The following is a 6,000-nucleotide window of genomic DNA, read 5'->3' on the forward strand; positions in this document are numbered from 1 at the left end:
TAGGAGAGATTTCCACCTAACATACGGCCCAACCCAGTTCAATGCTATCGAAAATGATCTTTTTAGGAGAGGTAACAACGTGTAGAGGCCCAGTATAGATCTCTCTAGACTCCACCTTCCCTTAGGAGAGATTTCCACCTAACATACGGCCCAACCCAGTTCAATGCTATCGAAAATGATCTTTTTAGAATGACTCATCATCCGCAATCCCTATTTGGCGCTGCAAGCGCCGGTTTAAGCGTTTCTGCAAACCGGCGCCTCCAACACACTGAGCCGGCCCATGTATCTGCCTTTTCTTTCTATTAGCTCAAAAAGTGTGAGCTAGCAAGAATTCGAACTCGCGATCTGCTCTTGTACCCCAGTGACCGCAACCACCAAGCCAAAGAACGACTCGTGTTCCTAACTTCTTTCCCTCTTTTTATTTACTCAGGTCATGGGAACTGCTCCTGTTTTGGGAAGCTTCCTAAACCGTTTCTTCGGTTCGTTGGTCATTTTCAGGAGAGGTTTTATTTGGATTTCCTTTTTCATTTCTTTTCTTTTATTCCTTTTCCCTTTTTAATTTTCCTTTTTTTCATTTTTTAAATTCATCTTCATAAAAATTATGTTCTTTTCAAAATCAATGATTTTGTCTTTTTCACGTTTTGTAAAAAACGATGAACTCTTTTCAAATCAATGAACTTTTTTCCAAATACGATGAACTTTTCTCAAATTCGATGGACTCTATTTCAAAATTGATGAACTTTTTCCAAATCCGATGAACATTTTTCAAGGTCAATGAACTCTTTTTCAAAATTGATGAACTTTTTACAAATTGGATGAACGTTTTCCAAATCCGATGAACATTTTTCATATTCGATGAACTTTTTTCAAATCTGATGTACTTTTTAAAAAAATTGATGAACTTTTTTTCAAATGCGATGAAATTTTTTCAAACTCGATGAACTTTTTATCAAATTCAATGAACTGTTTTCAAATCTGATGCACTTTTTCAAATCCAATGAACTTTTTTCAAATATTTTGGAACTTTTTTGAAAACTTCATGCACATTTTCGAATTCACGATCTTTTAAACAGTAATTATAAACCTTTTTTTCAATTCCTATGAACCTTTTTTTCTAATTCGTGGTTGTTTTCAATACTTATAGAATTCTTTTAATTTGTACTTCTTTTCAAAATAATTTATGCTGGGTATATATAATATGTGTTAACTGAAGGAAAGGTCAAATAGTATTGGTTTCTAATTGTGAACAATGATATGATCTCAGCCTAGTGGTTATGAGCTACTGCTGTCGATGCGTGTGTGCCGACTTCGAATTCTTCTATTCCCAAAGAAACAATTTCAGTATTAAAATCCTCTTTATTTATTTTCGCGGCGTGGTTGCTGCGATTGTTGGGCCGGCCCAGCAGCGCGGCGCGTGAGCGCCAGTTGCAATAGCGGGCGCTGAAGGCGCAGAAGGAGGTCCCCTCATCATCTCGCCTAGAAACACTTGCAGCGTCAACACCGCGTTCCTTCTGTGGTGGAATGGATGTGTGCGGCTGCGCCCAACTAGCTCGGTGCTCAGATAATCTCATTGGAGAGCAGTGCCCCTAACATGCCCTGACGGGAGAGTATATGGTGCTATCGAGGGTTAAATGCTACCGTGATACGGGCATATGGGCCGTCGAATTTTTAGATCGGACGGTACCGGTGAGTTGTTGGATCTGCTGGACCTATGCGCAATTTTTGGGATCTTTGAAGCCTTTTTTATAGATGTTGCAGAGTTATTGAGAGTCGTCCGATCTGAGAATCCGACGTCGAGGAGCTCGTATCAGGGTAGCACCTAAGGCTTGGTAGCAATAGATATCCCCCCCCCCCCTCGCAGTACCCAAAGCGACCGCAGTTAATTTATACTACCTCCGTTCTGGTTTATTGGTCCCATTGTATTTTGTGCCAAATTTGATAATAAATTTAACTAACAAAATATTCATTCATGCCAGAAAAAATTATATCATTGAAAACTACTCCCTGCTTTCCGGTTTATAGGGCTTATCTCAAAATCTTACTTTGTCCATTTTATAAGGCTCAATTTGGTTGTTTCCCATCACAAGTTCAGATTCCAAGGTGCATTAAATAATTGCATGCCAGCATTAAGAGAAAATTGATCAATGCATGTACTTTATGCATGCATGCGTTGCAATTGATACATTGGTAAACATAAATTTTTGAAGAAAACAAGAGCATTAATTGGGTGCTTTTACAAATTACAAAAAGTATTCCACCACTCATCATCTACCTTGGCTGATGAGATTTTTGAATTGAGCCCTATAAACCAGAAATGAGGGAGTATGTAAAAATACGAATCCAACGATATAATTTTTGTTGACATGCATTAATATTTTGTTAGTGAAATCTTTGGTCAAAGTTTGACACAAATTAAAAAAGGGACCAATAAACCAGGTGGTAGTATTAAGTAGGATCATCTAGCCTTTCCGCCCTAGTTACTCTGAATCAACCGAAATACACCCGCAAAAAAAGACAAGAAAATTCAACCGAAATAAGCTATTTGGTGATTCTATACTTCGGTCAATTTTAATTTCAACATGAATTAGACTTAGACTATGTCGAAAGTCTTGATTTTAAGCACTGAATTTTATCTTACAGCGCCAAGTCCTACTACGCTGATGAAAAAATGGTGGGCTGAAACGAAGCAACTCTGCCTTAATTTGCTACCAGCTTTTGGCATGATGCAGCCGGTTAAACTGTTACATGCATCTTTTTCTGAATTTTTCTCTCGTGGTAATGATGAGTTCGTATTTCCTTCCAATTCTGAATTGTGTACTTCTAACATGTATTGGTATGTGTCGTGCAATAGGATTAGGTTTTTTTACACCCACATTGTCTTACCCAGGCTTCGAGAAATCCTAACTCCGCTTGTGGGAGCTTGGTCGGACAAGGCCCATGGCGCGTCCCGATGCTTGGACACCAGACGGACCCCACGGCCTCCGGCGAGGCAGCTACGACTGGCCTAGCACCGGATCCATGCGCCATTTGGGCCGACACAACGGATTCCCGACGGATGGAGTCCGAGCGTACGCGTGCACGGGCCTCCTCCCGGGCGCGGCGGAGCGCAAGCCGTACGGCCATCCCTCCTCGGGGCCACGTGGGATGAGCTTCGAGTCGACGGATCTAGAGGTGAAGGATTCGGATCCGCTGCCCGCCATGCCGGAGACGGCCAGAAGGAGCCGGAGACGAGTTTGGGTGGCGTAGGGGAGGGGGAGTGAAGTGGCTAGGGTTTGGTCCGGCGAGCAGATGGAGGGGACTTTATGTGCGGTCGGGTGGGCCGGGTTCGACGTGGAAGGCGTGCCTGGGCGTCCCCATATCCGCCCCATATTTGGGCTGGATATGAGGGGTGCCAGTCAGCCCAGGCGTTTGAGAGCCGTTTGAGGGGATCATCTGGGTCAAAAAACGTGACCGGACAGCGATCGGGCGGCCCGCCCAGGCGTATGAGACTGGTTTGAGGCACCCTACTGTAGAAGCTCTAAGTCTTCGGACAGAGCTTTTCGGACGCAGTTTGTCATCGAACGCTGTCCCTCATCGTCTACGGACCAGTCTGGACATAATTTTTTCCGCTAACAAGGAGGGCATTATGGGACTCTGAAAACCAGCCACGTAGGACTCTGATACCCCTGGGCCACCAAAAACCTCGTCCGGACCCACGTCTCCATCCTTCCCTCTTTCTTTGCATCTGCTTTCTATCTCGCCCACAATGCCGTTCTTCTACCCTGGCCGCCTGCCAATGCCTTTCCGAAACTCCGCAACCCCCACCGTTACACACGGCCTCCGTGCCCCTTGTCTTCAGCCGTCGGTCCAGACCCTCTTCCGTCCGCTGCGCAGGTACCATTCGCCCTTACAGGGCTCACAACGCCCGACAAGTGTTCGGTGAAATGTCCGTGCTAATTTTTATTGTTCCTTCTTTTAAGCAATGAATTTGGACAAGAAGTACATATACGAGCACTACTTTGATTTGTTCGAGGAGGCAGGTGCTCGGTATCAAGCTACTGAGCTTCCTTTTTGAACCCACCCAACCAGTGGCGGAGCTAGACAACATCTGTTGGGGGCGAAACATAAAATACAAGAGTTTGGGGGGTCTAAAGTTAAAAAAGTTCGCATCTAAGCCCTCATAATTTTTTCCTTCACAACTTGGTTCCATGTTGGGGGGGCCACAGCCCCCCCAGGTTCGTACATAGCTCCGCCGCTGCACCCGACCATATCTTGAGCTTGATGACACCGATGCAACCTTCCTGGGCTGGAGTCTGGAGTCTGAAGCCCATCTCCAAGGCGGTGAAGGCCAAGCCTGGTGGTGCGTCAATATTATCATCCTGCAGCATCTCCCCATCATCACCACCTCCACCGCAGTTCGGGGGCGATCTTCTCATGCAATCCCGATTTTGGAATCAGGAGGTGTTCGATGTTTAACTTTCTTTGTAGGGGTCTTGAAGAACATTGAGATGTAAAAGGTGATTATAAATATCACCTTTATCACAAACATTTGTGATATGTAAAAGAGGTGATTACAGGGATCACTTTTATGAAAAATATTTATGGTTTGTATTTCCAACTTATTCCATTTAGTCAGAGGTAAAAGAATATGAAAGATTGCATTTGTGTGTTCGAAAAGGCATAACTCTAGACAACTTATACTAATGTAAAGTTTAACTAAAAATATGCCGCCCACCTTGGAGCTCGATCCAACAATACCACAAAGTTAAGAGCTTTGCGCTCTATCAGCTGAGCTAGACGGGCAATCTGGCCCAAATTCAAATTTTTACGTTCACATTTTAGGCAGTATTAAGTGATGTGTATTATAAACGGAAGGTTAAAATATGAAATCTTTTTGGCAAGACAGACATTGAAAAGTTCCCCGCACCTCATGGTCGCGTTGATCGTAGATTGGAGCTCCTAGAAGAAACTTAGAACTTCATAAATTAATGAGCGAATTTGGAACCCCAGAACACAACATTTCATAGTTCCATGCGCAAAACAAATCACCCATTCTGATGGCATAACACAAACCTACTACTAGTAGTAGAATGCCCGTGCGTTGCTACGGGCTACCATTTGATATAAATGAATTAAATAAATAATTAAGATCGTATTGAAAGTAGAAGCTCATTTCTCTCAGCTCCTCGAAATTCAACCGCCAGGACAGTCCGGGCTTCCTGAAATCCAGACCATATGTGGGGAGAAATGTGGTTTTTCGGACTATCCACCATTGTTATCGCCAACACGCGAGCCCAACACAAAAAACCCACCCACATTTTTCTGCTAGAACTTCCCATTCCTACTCGTTTTTCGGCCATAGCAAAACATTTCTCGCTGGAACTCTCTAATTTAAAACCAGATGACGGCCACCTCACCTTCGCAATGGAGCCCTCTCTCCTTCATATCTTACTTCCCCACGGGCTGCCCTGATCCCCTCCTCCACTGTGTTCGTGTCGATCTTCCACCACCATAAAGGGGGAGGAGGTGAGCGCCATTCATGACGCCTCCACCCCACCCCCCGAGGCAAGACGGCAGATCTGATGTCTGCTGATCCATTACTTTTTTTTTGACAATCACAAGACTTTATTTCTCAGATAATAGTCAAGTCTGTTACAATGAGTTGAGTCCTGATCCATTACTATATTGCAACATAGAGTTGAAATGCTATGCATTACCATGAAATAAAAATATGATATCCATTGTTGCCTTGTTGGGTATGCAACTGATACGCCACCGTGTCCGTTATCAACTCTTGAAGCAACAGACCAATGGATTTACTCTTCTATCATAACCAAAAAATTGTACAACTTGATGGAAAAAATATAAATGGCTGGGTCATGCAAATCCTACAAAGCCATCTCTAATGAAACACAATTTACCACATTTTCTAAAGTAGGAAAATTAGCCGTAACTCAGTGGACTAACCCCAATCCACATCCACATCTGCTGCATAATATAATTGTGTGTGTGTGTGTGGGG

Source organism: Triticum dicoccoides, chromosome 3B (assembly GCF_002162155.2).
Source record: "Triticum dicoccoides isolate Atlit2015 ecotype Zavitan chromosome 3B, WEW_v2.0, whole genome shotgun sequence".
Taxonomy (NCBI): Eukaryota; Viridiplantae; Streptophyta; class Magnoliopsida; order Poales; family Poaceae; genus Triticum; species Triticum dicoccoides.